The 15,396-nt window shown below is 44.2% G+C and overlaps 1 protein-coding gene across 5 annotated transcripts in view; it reads right to left on the bottom strand.

The window, feature by feature from the left end:
- The window catches only part of PKIG (cAMP-dependent protein kinase inhibitor gamma), a 30,638-nt gene extending 19,674 nt beyond the window's left edge, over window positions 1–10,964 (bottom strand). For 3 of the 5 annotated variants that reach the window (XM_073309610.1, XM_073309607.1, XM_073309611.1), the window contains exons 1-2: window positions 10,732–10,810; window positions 3,887–3,957 (exon numbers count right to left, since the gene is read on the bottom strand). The gene's annotated coding sequence lies outside the window, so the exon portion shown is untranslated. The other 2 variants (XM_073309608.1, XM_073309609.1) reach the window with 2 other exon arrangements.
- Window positions 10,965–15,396: the final 4,432 nt, after the last annotated feature.

Genomic DNA, 15,396 nt, shown 5'->3' with positions numbered 1-15,396 from the left:
CCACTTGCAAAGCAGGGGTCAGTGCAGACACAGTACTGCAGGGTACCAGTCTCTACATATGAGCCCTCTCTAGGAAAGGGAAGATCTGGCACGTTAAAGTTAACTATCTAGCTTAAAAAGAACAAGAGCTGAACCCACAGAACTGGGATGATCCAGCACCCACATGAGTACATTAGTGATAAAGATAAAAATACTTCTGCTGGAGGGAAGCCACAAGGCCCTATGGGGGAGTGGTAGGGCACCTTTCTGCCAGGTATGGACACAGGTAACATATCAGGGAGGTGTCAGGGATTTACAGGGTAGGGTCAGAACATGCCTATCCCCTAGCTATTCTGTAGAGCTGCAATGGCCCTGGAAGGCTATTGTAGCAGTCGCAATGTAAAGCAGCCTTCAGGCCTGATCTGCCCTGCACCTTGGACCTAGCCGACTTCCAAGAGCCTCAGACTAGGGCAGGCACATTGCCTCTGCTCTCCATCCTGCGACAGGTTTTGTACCAGGGCAGAGAAGTATCCAGGGCACTATACTTGCTACCCACCAAACAGATGTAACACATGGAGCCTTGTATTTCTGGGGTGAGCTGTTCCATGGCGGTTAGCCCCTACTTGCTGATTCTAACCTATGTCTGTGTGCCCTTCATAGAGTGCTGGAAGGGGGGAATATCACTGAGCAGCAGGGAATATTATGGTGGCATATTTTTTATTTTTATTTTTCCCTGGGTTTTTTTAGTTGTTTGTATGGAAGATATTAATAAAACAATGAGCATGGAAAAGACTGAAAGGAGGGTCTACAGAAAACAGACTCTGATCACTGGTGTATGTCCACTCAAAGGGTGAAAACTACCCCATACTCCCACAGCGCATTAGGACAATGAGATTCTCCCCAGGCTGCTGAATTCCGAGTGACCTGTCAGGATACGGACTGCCTCAGTTCCCTTCTTCTAATCCCACTGGTTTAGGGTATTCCATTCAAGGCTGTGCTTCCATGTCCCCTGGCAGGGCTGTAGGGGTGTGGAACCAGGCATGGAAGGGTTAAATGGCTGGGGAGCAGATACAGCTGGGGCTCATTTTCAACAAGGGCCAGTGGCTGTTGCCATGTATAAAAGGAAGCAGGAAGACACAAGGCGTGGGTAATGGGAGTGGGAAGTAAGCAGTAATTCAGGAAGACTGAGGGCCCTGCTGTTTGGGGAAGTGCTTTGTACCCGGAGAGGAAAGGAAATGAATTTGATGTGACCTCTGTTTATATCCTGAGAAGGGGAGAAACTAGAGTTGTCTTGTTTTGTGAGAATGCTGGTTTTCTCACGAAGAAGAGAGAGCCCAGACACCTGTCTTGCAGGCTAGGGTATACAATTCTCAGCCTAAAAGAGTTCAGGTAGCACAACATGCACAGAACCCAGGGCACCTCTATCATTCTCCTCGTATTCAAACCTCCACTAGCCTAGGAGAGTCACATTCAGCTTTCCAAAGAAATATTTCTTTTTGAATAGGAATGATCTGAAGGTTCTGGCCCTGGGGAGTAGGCAGCAAGCTGACTCATGGGTCACGTCCCCAGCAGCTCTCGGTAACAGCACAAAAATAAAGCAGATAACGCTAGAGAATGTTACTAAGGAAAAAGCCTGTCTGATTAGCAACACTGGCTCCAGTCTGCTCCCAAAGTAGTATCTTATATATTCTTCCCTCCCATTAAAAGAAAACATCTTATATGATCCATAATAGGGCAGTTGTAATGTTTGCCTTGAATGATGATGGAAAATCCCTACCTTTGGGGTTATAAGAAAAAACTGAGACTGTGGAATTAGTCTCCCAGGGGCAGTTGCAAAGTTGTCATCAGTGGTTTTCAGGCAAGACTAGACTAGACATGCATGTATTAGAGACAATTTAGGCATAATAGAATCAGTCCTGCTGTGGAGCAAGGGGACTCACAAGCCCAGTCCAAATGCTTTTGTTATCTGCCTAGAATTGTCATCTTCACCTGCTATGCTGACTCACTGAAACTCCTTAAAACTTCCCACCCAAAGTGAGATGGCCAGGCTGGGCTGAAACAACTCTTCCTCTGTGTGCTTTGGAAAAGAAAGGTGGAGAATTCCTTCGCAGACATGCATTAAGCAACAGCAGCTTCTCTCTACAGACTGGTTAAATCCTGCTCTGTGTAAGTTGCAGAACTAGAGCCAGATACACATGCAGATACTACAGAGTCGGGGCAGCAGTCTTCCCCCACGTGGACTTGACTAATTTAATCAGCAAAACAGAGAAAGCGCCCAAGCACGTAGAAGAGTCATATTTTATGCCTCCACTGGGATTCCACCTCCGCCCCCGATCTCCCACTATGCTGGGATGGCTGTACATACACTGTCTCAAACACCTGAGGGGCAGAGTGCTGTGCACAGCAGGTGCATGGCAAACCATTGAGAGGATTTGCAGGAAAAATGAGGCTGGATGCACCAGAGAATCCTTTTGGATTATGGTCCTTTATCACCAAAGCTACAAACAGTGCAACTGTGATGGCAGAGAAGTCCACATTACCAGCCAATAGTACCAAAACCCAGCATAGCTGATGCCTACATGGCTTGCCCATAGAGCGGGGGATTGAATCTGGGTAGCCTAGAGGGCATAGCCAGTGGAACTCTGATTGCATGGATTTATCCGTTAACACCTATCCTCCACAATGGGGAAGCAGTGACTACAGAGCCAGGACTCTGTCCACTGGATCTCTTAACCCCTGTGTGCATTATTCAGGCTTTGCAAAAGGGTGAGGATTTGGGGCTCAGCAGGGATTTTTAGATATAATCTAAACGCAGAGTTAGGGTCTCTGACATGCATTTGTATAGGCAAGAAATGTTTAATGAATGTGTAAGTGCAACGTGTAACAAAGGGCAGGGTGTGTGTATCTCAGTGTTTTCAAAATATACCCCAAATGCTGCACAAAATACATCAACGACTCATAGACTTTAAGGTCAGAAGGGACCATTATGATAATCTAGTCTGACCTCCTGCGCAACGTAGGCCACAAAATCTCACCCACCCACTCTTGTAACAAACCCCTGACCTATGTCTGAGCTATTGAAGTCCTCAACTCGTGGTTTAAAGACTTCAAGGTGCAGAGAATTCTCCAGCAAGTGACCCATGCCATGCAAACTGAGAGACAGCAGACCTTGGTTTGCATTAGCATGTGCCCTGGCAGCCAGCATTTCACCATGGTTTGGTAAAGTACCATACCATGGCATATGTTGTAAGTATAGGCCTACTGTAAGAAAGTCATGTACAACGGTACAGTAGATGTTAACCATAAAGGTGGGTGCAATATCTACACATCCAGCAATGAGTCCTGTCTGGAGTCTAGGAGGGATCACACAAACTTTAAGGTTCAGACTTTCAGGGGCAAAACCCTTGCTAATAACACATGAGTTGGGGTTGTGTACAGACACCACGATCACATACAAACAAATGGGGAATTTGCAACAATTCCCCTTAATTCCATGGCCCAGCTATGCCACTCCACAAAGGTTTTCTGCATATTATTCAGAATGAGTTCCTAAGGCTTATATGTTATCTCCTTTCACTGGTCAGCTCCCAGACTGCTGTACCTTCAACCCATTGCTTGAGTCTCACTATCTAATTAACCCTTTATAGAAGTTAGAGGAGACCTATGTCAGATGCCAACACAGTCCAGTCAGTAGGATGTATGGGTGTGTCCTAAAGCTTCTTTTTAGCTTTCATTCAGCTACCTTCTAGCAGTTATTCTCAACGTAGCAAGCAGTCATGTATCTTTTTACAAAATGGAGGGGGGAAAAATCCTTCCAGTTTGTGTGAATTTAAGTCACCCTCTAAATGAAAAAATCAAGTCACCTCAGCTGCCTTTCCAGATAACCAATTAGAATGTAAAATCTTACCTTATTTAATTGACCTTCCTATTATCCATATCTTCAGATGTTCAGCTGCGTACACATCAGGACAAATGTTTCTGAGGAACAGGAGAAAGGAAAAATAACTATCATGAAAATTGGCTATGCTTTAATTAGTAACTTCACTGTGCGAACCACTCTTTAAATCTACCTGTGACCACAGCTGCCAAGGAAATGCACGTGCTGAAAGGGCCTTACCCGGCAGACTGGGGACCTGGCTTTCCAGGGCCTGGCTTGATGGACACGAAGGCAGGGAACTCATCTACACTGGGATTTAACCGCTCGTGTGAACCATGATGTCTACATCAGGGGTTTGCACCAGTGCAGCAACCCCATTGGCTATAGCCCCAATGCAGATAAACCCTAGGAAGAGGCCCTGCTTCCAAAAGTGGTTTCTCTCTCTCTCTCTCTCTTTTTTTTAAACTGATTTGCATATGCTGTGGAGAAGTGCAACAACCCCACTTCTGACAGCTTGAACCCAGCAGGGTCAGAGGATTCACGGGCTCTCTCAAGAATGTAAATACATTTCAGTTTCCAGCCAAATTTGAGTTTAAATCAGTGAAACTTCCCTATTAGATGCTTTAAGACCAGAGGGGAAATTTGGTACTCTGCTTTTAGATGATTTGTTTAGTTTATCTTCTTTAGGTTTACTCACCATTGCCTGCAGCTGAATGTTATCCCTATGTCCCTGAACCTCAGTCAAATAAATTTCCTCTGTAGTCCTAACAACTGCTGGACCTGCAAAATTCAGCCAAGGCACTTATTTATTTTAGCAGCTGTTTGAGCTTTCAGACCAACTGGAACATCATGGACTGTTTTTAACTTTTGTCCCAGGGGCAAATATTAGCAGAATGGAAAGCAAGAACTAGCTGGTGCAGCAACTTTAACTGGTTTAATTGATTAGCCCAATGTACTGCTATGACAGGCATAATCCTTCCCCAGCTGCAACCATCGTGCAGATCTGGGCCCTTTCTTTTTTTTCTTTGGTTTTCCACTGAATTATTGAGTGATTGGAGCAGGAGGCAAGACTCATGAGGTCCATCGCTGGCTCTGCCACTGACCTTGGGCAAATCGCTTTGCTTCTTTGTACCTCAGTTTCCTCATCAGTAGAATGGCACTATTATTAATTCTTGCTTTTCTCACAGAGGGAGTTGGGAGACTTGCTTATTTAATGTTTGGGAAGCACTTTGAGATGGTCAGATGACAGGGGCTATATAAATGCAAAATACTAAGCATTATTATTAGAGCCCAGATAAAGAAGGGAAAATTTGACCACACACATTTACTGCATTGTTTCCTCCTTTGACAATCAGGAGCTCCACTGGCATGACAGGCTGGAAACGAAGCAGCATTCCCACATGTCTGGCAAATACATTGCCCCCAGTAGGGTACCACCCGGGCACATGAATCTAGGAAGGAAAGACGCCCACCTAGAAAGTCCATGCTCTTCCATTTTGCTTCTTTGCCCTCCTGCTCTTCTGTGTCTCACTGGCTGTGCAACCCAAAGAGCCAGAGCCCAGTGCTTCAGATTTGCTGCAAATACAGATGTGGCTCTGCCCCAGGAGGAGCTTAAAACAAAAGATCCATAAGGGCATGCTCACCTGAACTATCAAGCAAAGAGGTAGGATTGTGCAGGCCTGCTCTTCTGGGGTGGAATTTGCCTTTGCCCCCCAAAGTAATCAACTTTGAGAGGAAAGGAGTACTTGTGGCACCTTAGAGAAGTCTCTAAGGTGCCACAAGTACTCCTTTTCTTTTTGCGAATACAGACTAACACGGCTGTTACTCTGAAACTTTGAGAGGGCAACTCATTGGTTGGCTGGAGGGTGGAATTCTACTTTCCAACCCACAGTCATCCACAGCCTTGATTCCAGCCTGTGGACTGGAACAGTGAGCACTGTCCCACCCCAATCCCCTACATGAGGATTCTGGGCCATTGGAGGTGCATACGTGAGGTTTGGCAAGGGCCAGTCCCCAAGGGCTCACTGAGCCATATAGACCTGGCATGTAGACCCCTCTGGACCATGTGGGAGTACAGATGCCTCCTGTTGGGATTGTGCGGCTCATGCATCCTCCCAGCCAGGGCTATTGCTGGATTAGAAGAAGAAAAGAGTGACAAAAGTTATTAAAGATCTAAAAAACATGACCTATGAGAGAAGATTGAAAAAATTGGGTTTGTTTAGTCTGCAAAAGAGAAGACTGAGAGGGAACATGATAACAGTTTTCAAATAAATAAAAGGTTGTTACAAGGAGGAGGGAGAAAAATTGTTCTTCTTACCCTCTGATGACAGTACTAGAAGCAATGGGCGAAAGTTCCAGCAAGGGAGGTTTAGGTTGAAACTAAAAACTAAAAACTTCCTAATGGTCAGAGTGGTTAAGCACTGGAATAAATTGCCTAAGGAGGTTGTGGAATCTCGATCATTGGAGATTTTAAAGAGCAAGTTAGACAAATATCTGGCAGGAATGGTCTAGATAATTAGTCCTGCCATGAGTACAAGGGAATGGACTAGATGACTTCTTGAGGTCCCTTCCAGTTCTATGATTAATGTGATGCAAAGGCCTTCCAGGCAGGGATGACTTTCACACAGTAGGTTTCCCTTGTAACCATAGGAGTCTCATTCTGGGCTTTGCGTGAGGCGCTGGAGTAACTGATCCAGGAATACTGACATTTCAGATCTTTATCCGGTACCTTTATCTAGTGACTTTAATGGGCAACTATTTCAGCACACCTGAAGGACCATCCCCAGTGTATCTGATTGTCTGAACCTGATTGTGAATGAATCACACTAGCATTGCCTTCAGCCAAATACACATCTTTCTTGTGCTCCATTCTCTGACGTTACTGGGTGGTAGCTGAACACGTGGAATTAATGCAGAGATCCCAGCACAGTTTCAAAATGAACAGATGTTCCAAAAGTCCTGGAACTATTCTGGCATAATTCAGCATTATTCTGCACAACAGATGCTTTGGTATCACTTCTGATCCAGAGTGGAAATCCCTGTTGGTTAAGTCCAGGTGACAGCAGCTTGGAAAAGGTCAGCCTCACACTTCTTGATTCATGGGCAAACAATGGACTGAATTCAGCCTGAGGCACATAGTAATTGCCTTATCAGCTCAGACCAGTGACCCAGATAGTCCTATATCCTGCCTCCAACAATAGTCAGCACCAGCTGCTTTAGATAAAAGTGCAAGAAATCCTGCAATGGACAGTTGTAGAATATCCCCCCCCCCCACCTCAGTTAGTAGTTGTCCTGAAGCAAAAAGTATATGCTATTCATTATAACTGTGAATATTCATCTCCATATATATGCCTGATCTATTTTTGAAATCTACTAAACTCTTAGTCTCAGTGATATCTTGTGGCAATGAGTTCCACAGGTTAGTTATGCTCTGTGTAAAAAGCAACTTTGCCAAAGTCAATGGAGTTACACCAGGGATAAGTTGTGCCTGCACTGCCATCACCAACAAATCCAAGTATTACAGAGCTCTTATGGGAATGCCCCCATGCAGTGACTTGTGATTTGTAACCTTTCTAGTGGAGAGTGGGCTCAGAGAAGCCACACAAAGGTCTCAAAGCCTCATCCCAATGTAAATGCTGGGTTCCAATATAAAGAATTTAGCAAATCATAGCATAAGCCATGTGAACCGTATGGGGGAGAAGTGGACAAATACACACCCCCAGGGTGAGACACAGTGAAATGTTTGCAGCCAAGGAATAAATAGTTTAAGGCGGTGGAGGAAAGTTTCCCTACACTTAAATCACTGGCCCTAGACTGGTTGATTTCTGGAATGATGTTACTACCAAGGTATAGAAATGATCCTGAGTAGCTGGGAATGATGTATACACAATTGTTAAGCATTCCTAGGATGTGGTGTACCTCAATGGCATGCTATGGAACCAACATGCTTCTGATAACTGCTACCTTGTTAGGACCTGGGACTAGTCCAGTCACGAAAATGACACAGACAAAATATTCTCCTGGGGATTTGTGGAATTCCCACTTAGCCCAGTGGAGAGTGAGGTTCCTCTCTTGGAGTCTTTCAAATACCCAGACTGCTTTGACTGATTTGCCATGAGTCCCATGAATCAGATCTGATTGCTGAATTTTTTGGACCTAAGGCAGTCTTGTAGAAACTGCTGGATTGGGGGTTTGAGTCTTGTGAACCGCTGAAGACTAAGAGGTGCTGAGATTGTATCAGATCTGGGTGAAAAAGGTGGGGGGCACAGCTCCACAGAAATTGGAAGGATGGTCCAGTGGTTAGGAAAGGTCTGGGATTCAGGCTCCATTTTCTCTTTCTTCCACAGATTTCCTGCATGACTTGGGCAAGTCACGTAGTCCCTCTGTGCCTCAGTTCCCCACCTGCAAAATGGGGATCTCTCTTCCCTAACTCACAAGAGAGTTTTGAGGATAAATACATTAAAGACAGTTAGGTGCTCAGACTGGTTCCAGGGCTATATGAATACTGTAGATACACAGGAATTTCAGCAAATTTGAAAGCATTTTTCATTTTATGTTTTACGATGGTCCAGTATTAATGTTCTACAGAATTATACTCAAAATTTTTCTGATTTGAAATACACACATTTTGAAAATGGAACATTCCAACTCGCCATGTGACTAAAATGACCAATCAAAAACTTTCAATATGGAACATGTCAATGTGGAAACAGAAAAGAAATAATTTTTTCAGAATAAACAAAAGCTTAATGTTTTTGTTCAAAATTTCTGTTGAAATTTTTTTTGAAAAATGTCCAAAACCATAAAAAATTAAAACCAGAAAGTCTTTGTGTAAAAGTCTTCTTTTTTTAAAAAAAGCCAGATTTCACTTAATCTGAAAGACTCTAAGCAGTTCCCATGATGAGAGAGCTCAACTCCAGTGTAAATTCAAGCTGATGACATCTAGCACTGACAATGACGAGGAGAAAGTTGTGGTTTCCTCAAAATCACCAATGGTGGCATCAACGTTGGGTGAATCGTGCCACTCCCAGAAGAACACAGTTTTGGGGAGATGCATATCCATGCATATTCTGATTTGATCTGGGTTATTGGGTTTTGGTGCCTTCATTATCAGAGATATCCATGGTTGGAGTCCATCTACCTTACCCATGATACCCATTTCTGTAAGGTACTTGAGCTTTCACTCTACTCTTTCATATGTGAAATGGGATTTCTCAATGAATATTAGGAACTAGGTGTATCTTTGCCTGGGAGACTTGGCGTTTCCTGTTGTGGTTGAGATGGCTGGGTATCACTGAGATAGATGACTGGTGTCTCTAGAGACCTTCAGTGAAACTGCATTTGCGGTGTAATGAAACCAGGTGTTGAGCCTCAACCCATCCATATGTCCTTGCCACCAACGTAGTGTCCCTCACTAGAGAGAAGAGGCTTGAAGTGTCTTCAGAATGCTGGTTACTCATAATTCTGTAGCTCTCTCTAGCTTGCAGATTGGAAAATGCAGATTGTGCTTCACAGTTACCACACAGGGTCTGTCTTGGCCTGGATTTAGCAGTCGTGAAATGGACTGCTTACTGCATTACATGCTGCATCTCCTTGTTAAACAGGAGGGTTCTGGCAATTCTTAGTGCAGAACTCCATGGGCTGCATCTGGCTTGCAGGCTGAGCTTGGAGTTTTCCCCTCTCTAAAGGACTCACCTTAGTGCTATTTCATTGGTGCAACATACTGTCTAGGTCTACCTCTTATTTGATGTACTCTTTAATAGACTCAACTATCCATCCATCCATCCCAGGAGAATCTAGGCACCAGTGAGACTGCTCCTGTGAGTAAGGCAAGCTGGATTTGGTTCACATTTTGTGGACCTAGTACCACCTCCTGAGCAAATGGAAACATTTCCCTTCCTCCATCCCATTTCACCTGTTGTGAGGTTCATATGATCTGCACCCCCATAAGCCATATCAGTTGCTCAGGGGGACAAAGCCCTGATCCACACGGGAGGATTTTTCAATCCAGTTTCTGAAGTGTTTTGCTGATCCCTCCCCACTGTGGCTTTATTTAAGGCTCTTCATTTTAAAACAGTGAGTTTTTTGCATTTGCTTATAAGGCTGGACCCTACAGCATCTCTGATTCTGCTTCCATTGAAGCTAGTGACAAAACTCCCATTCACATCAATGGTGCAGACTGAACCGTTAGTACACATGCCATTCCTCGCAGTACTTAATGATATTTCATGTTATAACATGACCACCCTGATCGCAGCACAACGTGCCTGGTACATTATATGCTCCATACACAGAGTCCCTCAGGACAGCTTGTGGATTTGTATTATTTTTTCATTCGTAAACCAAAGGCTAAAGCAATGCTGTAGGATATTCTGTGCCAGTGCCTGGTCACTTTCTGGAAATAAACAGACAGACTACAGAAATCAGGCTAGATGTTCCCATTGGTGTCACAGAGACACGTTGCGTTTTGATTGCTAAATAATGAATACACTCTCTCCACTTGCCCTATGGAGCAAGCACTGAATGGCATTCCTTTCAAGTAGAATGGTAGCCACATCCCTACCAACCAACCTACAAACACTATGTAGAAAAATGGGATTCCATCTAGTCTGCGGTTTGTGGGCAGCTTGATTCTGCCATTCCCAGTAGTTTAGGCAAAAGCTTAATATATCTTTAGACAAATAATCTATCAGAGTCACAGTTCTGGCTCCCACACAACAATGCTGAGAGCTTTGGACCAGATCAGCACGTCCTTGTAATCGCATACATATCACTGTGTAAAAATAACGACTCCTATATCTGATGCACCGTAAATTGCTAACATTTGTATTCTCTGCAGCTCATTCTCTCTTAGCAGCATGTAAAACTGTACTTACGGAACACAGGTCCAGCTGCTCTCCAAGTTAAGAAATCAAACCGTTAATGAACAAATCCAGGCTCAATTACTCCCCCCCCCACCCCCGGCACAGCATACCTGCCTGGTATGGCAAGCAGCCAAGCTGGCCAGCTTATCACAGTCAGTTTCAGACTTACAGTTTCTTTGTACTAATAGCTGCTAAATGAAGTTGCACTTTAAGGGTTTGGGGGGCGTGTCCTGCCTCTCTTTCCAAGTCCTTGTTTGTTGTAATCCAATGCTCAGCTTGATGATGTCAAGCAGCTACTTGCTCAGTTTCAACCTCCCTGCACGCAGGAGGATCTATTTCCTTTTAGCAAAACCTTTGTTTAGATTTGCATTGAAACCTCATCTCCCAGCAGCTGCGTGTGGCTTAACATCCTTCCTTCAATTTTGAACACTGTTGCCTTTGTCACAGAGGTCTCCTACCTACTGTAACAACCACTAAAGACATCCCACCTGTTTAGTGCCTTGTGTGGACAGCTGTTCGAGGTTCCCTTTGTATATTGTTCAGATTCACTTCTCAGCTGCACCTTGGTGTTTTTCCTTTTCCCTAAGTGTTCTGGTGTAAAAGCAAAAGGAAAAACCCAATAGAGTAACAACCGTACATTTTATAGAGCACTTTTTGCTCCAAAAGATCCCAAAGTGTATACAATACTTTAAAAAATGATCCGCAGTCCATGCACACTTTACTTCAACCACCACTGAAATGTAATCAACTCTGGGGTGAAAAGCAGCAACTATTAACAGCACTATACAACAGTTAAGGACAGACGGCACAGAGACAGCATTGTGACAAGCAGCGTGAAAATCCAGATATGATAGGTAGATAGATAGATAGATAAATACTATTATTTATTTGTATTACATTAGGGCAATCAGGATCAGGGCCCCATTGTGCTAGGCTCTGTACAGACAAATTAGGAAGCCACAGTCCCTCCCCAAAGAGTTTACAGCCTAGTTTAAGATAAAATATAATCAGTGGGTGTGGCATAAATGGAAAATATGCTACATACTCACAGAATCTGATCAATTCCCACTAGAGACAATGAGAGCTTTCCCACTGACTTTAATAGATTTTGATTGGGTCCAAGGTGAGCAATTTGGCGAGAATAACAAGAAAGGAGTGAACTTGGTTTCTCCAGCTTCAATCTTGCGATACACATGATAGAAACCAAATCAGACTAGTAGCTGGGAGATGTTCCCACCCTGTGCTTCCTGCATAAGATACCAGATGGACATTGGTGTCATCTGGCCTCAACCTCACTAGCTGCCTGCACACCAGCTGGGAAAATCCCCTCATACCAAAAAAAGGCAGCTTAGCTGGGTCTGCTGTGAATCTGTCTTACTCTGTCTCTTCCAGGGAGACTCTCTTTTTATGTTAATTAGAAAAGAACAAACCATTCAATCTGATATAGACCCTCATTAGCCCCTGCCACACATGACGGAAGAGAGAACAGTACCCAGAAGAAAAAGTAGACAGCAAAAGAATTGCTCTGGTGATTCCAGTAAGTCATAGAAGAAGGAGAAAAGCCAGTCAGCAAAGCCAGGTGCTCCCTCTCTCTTTATGATCTCTGAGCCCAAACCAACCTGGAGAGCCTAGAATCCCTGAGCATCTTGACTCAATTCTCTTCTGTTCTGAGGCCAACTTCAGGAAGTGAGTCTGATTTCCAAAGACATATCAGTTGACATCAACCAATCTCTTTATGGTACTTTTGAGTCACGCACGATTACTTACCCGAAAATAACTAAAAGGAATTCACCACTGAATACAAAGCGATGCCTGTATTAGAGACACATAATTGGCAGAGGGAGGCTCTGCAGCGTGACTGCTGAGAGACACATTATCCAGAAACAGCACCAAAAGATTGCTCTGCTGATCCAGCAAGGGCTGAAGTTCCTGCACTTGCTCCAACTGGGATGTTAAATAAACCCACAAAACTAGGGGGCCTCACACAAATGCTTAGATTGTAAGGCCTTTGGGGCAGAGACTGGCTTTTAGGTTCCTTGTCTGGGACCCCTACGAGCTACCATCACAGTGCCAATATTAAATAATAATAATAAAGCATGATAGAGATGCAGGAGCATGGGCACACTACATTTGCTCTTTAAATAAAATGACTCCTTCGGGATCTCCAATCCTGCCTCCTATCTGCTCCCTTTGTCTCCTTCTCCCATTCTCTGCTTTGGTTCTTCTTTCTCCCTGCCTCCAATGTTTAGAACAGCCCTCCCTACCCCATGTGCCTAAACCTCTTCCTTTCCTCCCACTAACCCATGTGTTCCCTGAGGACACCTAGGCCATCTTTTCACCGATGCTGCCTCCACCAGGGCTGGTCAAAAATTCTCCACCAAAGCTCTTTTTCAATGGGTTTTCAATTCAACAAAATGGTGACTTTTCATCGAAAACTGGAAACCCAAATCTTTGAGGCCAAAAACTGGAAACTTTGGGGGTTTGGCCAAAAAATGGTAATTTTTGATATTTTGATGAAAGTAAAAAAAATGTCTAAGGAAACTTCCCCCGCCCCCCTCCCCCCACCATTTTCTTAATAGTTCTCATCTCCATCTCCCCTTGTACTGCCTTTTTCTATTCCAGTGGTTTTCAACCTTTTTTCATTTGCAGACCCCTAAAAAATTTCAAATGGAGGCACGGACTCCTTTGGAAATCTTAGACACGGGTCCACAGACCCCAGGTTGAAAACCATGGTTTTATGGTAATGGCAACCTTTTGTGGACCCCTTAGACATAGTCTGCGGACCCCCAGGGATTCAGGGACCACAGGTTGAAAACCACTGTTCTATTGGATTTGAGTGTAAGATCTTTGGGGCAGAGACTTTCTGGTTCACAGACTTTCTGAAGTAGTAGGTTAAAAAATAAAAAAACCTTCCAGGCCAAAATGATGAACATGTATCAATATGTCTAGAGAGACAGGAAGAAATTGATAGACTAGATTAATACAAAGTTGGGCAAACTGGTTCAGCAAAAGATACAGCTAGCCTTAAGGCCCATTGCATGTCACTTTTACACCAGTTCACAACTGCGTCTTTCTAAAGTTTGTTTTTCTGTTTCTTGCCTTCTTGATCTGTGTGGCCCAGGCCAGGTGGGAAGTGACATGACCATTTTGGACAAGAGGAATGTTGGTTTTGCTGTATCATGCTGCTGATGTCTGGTGTTTCCTATGGAGCCACCAGAGCTGGCCTGCAAGGAAGTGCAATATTTTTTTCTTGAGACTCACGTATTATGCGGCAGGGAACAGTCTTCAGAGCCGCCCTGCAAGGAATTAGCTGAACTCTCATGCTTTGCAGCTGGGACTGTGATTTTGAAGCCATGGACTTCACTGGACTCTGGTGCAGCAAAGGATAACAAAGCGTGTGACAGTGAGGAGCCCCGAGGTGTCCTGGGGCCGATTGTTGGTCTTTAGCATGTGATCAAAGGGAACTGGGACAGTGGCATTCTCAGGGGGCTGCGTGAACCCATCCTCAAAGCTGATAACACTGAGACGCAATCGCCATAGCAGCTGTGTGCTGCTTAACTGTGCACCCACTAAATGTTCCAGTAAGGAAAACAAACAGCAGAAAGGACTGTTAGGAATTCCTGCGCATCAAGGAAATAGACTCTCCTTTCTGAAAGACCTGACCTGTTTCTGACCTGACTTAAGTGCCATCTGAATCTAGTTCTCCACAGAAGGTAACTCCGACATTTTTACAGCAGGCTTGCAATGAACATGGGATTATCTATGTTTCTTGCATAAATTATGTTTTCTACTACATTTCCCAAGCATTGAGCTGTATGTAAGGGCTCCATTAATGTTACTTCATGAGGCCAACATGGCAAAGAAATACGGAGTTGCACAATATAGGCCTGGAAAAAATGTGGCAAGCTCTGATTTTTGCCAGACTTCCTACCGCCACACACACACACACACACACACACTCTTAAACAAACTAGGTTATAAAATGCAGAGCTCATTTCAACAAGCTGCTGGGATCATTAAAGAAAGTGGGGAAGTCTGCAACCTTCCAATAAAACATTGAAAGCTGGCAGTGTTGAGATGAGAAAAAGACTATTGGCTGAAAGCAGTTTTAGTGACAAATTACCCTCTTTCTCTCTACCCCAAATCTAAAAGAGTGGACCCTGTTTCTCAGTATCCTAAGATAATGAAGGAGCATCAACATGTCCCCATACAAATCATCCCGGAGCTCCCAGGCCAATTTCAAAGCCGTTATAAAACCAGATATATTCAGCCCCAGGCTGTGAAATATACAGAAATTGAGGAATCTGTAAAGAGCCTAACCCACTAACAAGACACATCGGGATTGTCTGTATTAATGGTTGGGGTCTGATGGCCGTTTGTGAGGGTAGAGGCATTAGCAGTTTTGTGTCACTGGGAATGTGTGGCCATGCACAGAGAGAGAGAGAGAGAGACTTGGGAAGCTGCTGCTGAGCTGCTCAGCCTGAGGATCTCATGCCAGCAGGGCAGAGTACTCTCAAAAATGTTTACTTTGAGCAGAAACTATTTATAGTGCCAGTAATCTGCATGGAGACACGAAAGTGTTTGTTGCAAAGTGAGTGGTGGTGCACTGCTTCTGGACAATTTCACTCCACAAGGTTATACTGTTCCCCGGCCCTGCCACTGGTCCCAGGGCATCTT

The sequence above is a fragment of the Lepidochelys kempii genome, chromosome 13 (assembly GCF_965140265.1).
Source record: "Lepidochelys kempii isolate rLepKem1 chromosome 13, rLepKem1.hap2, whole genome shotgun sequence".
NCBI classification, from domain to species: domain Eukaryota; kingdom Metazoa; phylum Chordata; order Testudines; family Cheloniidae; genus Lepidochelys; species Lepidochelys kempii.
Note: the sequence above shows the minus strand (reverse complement) of the source record. Positions and strands in the feature narration are given on the sequence as shown.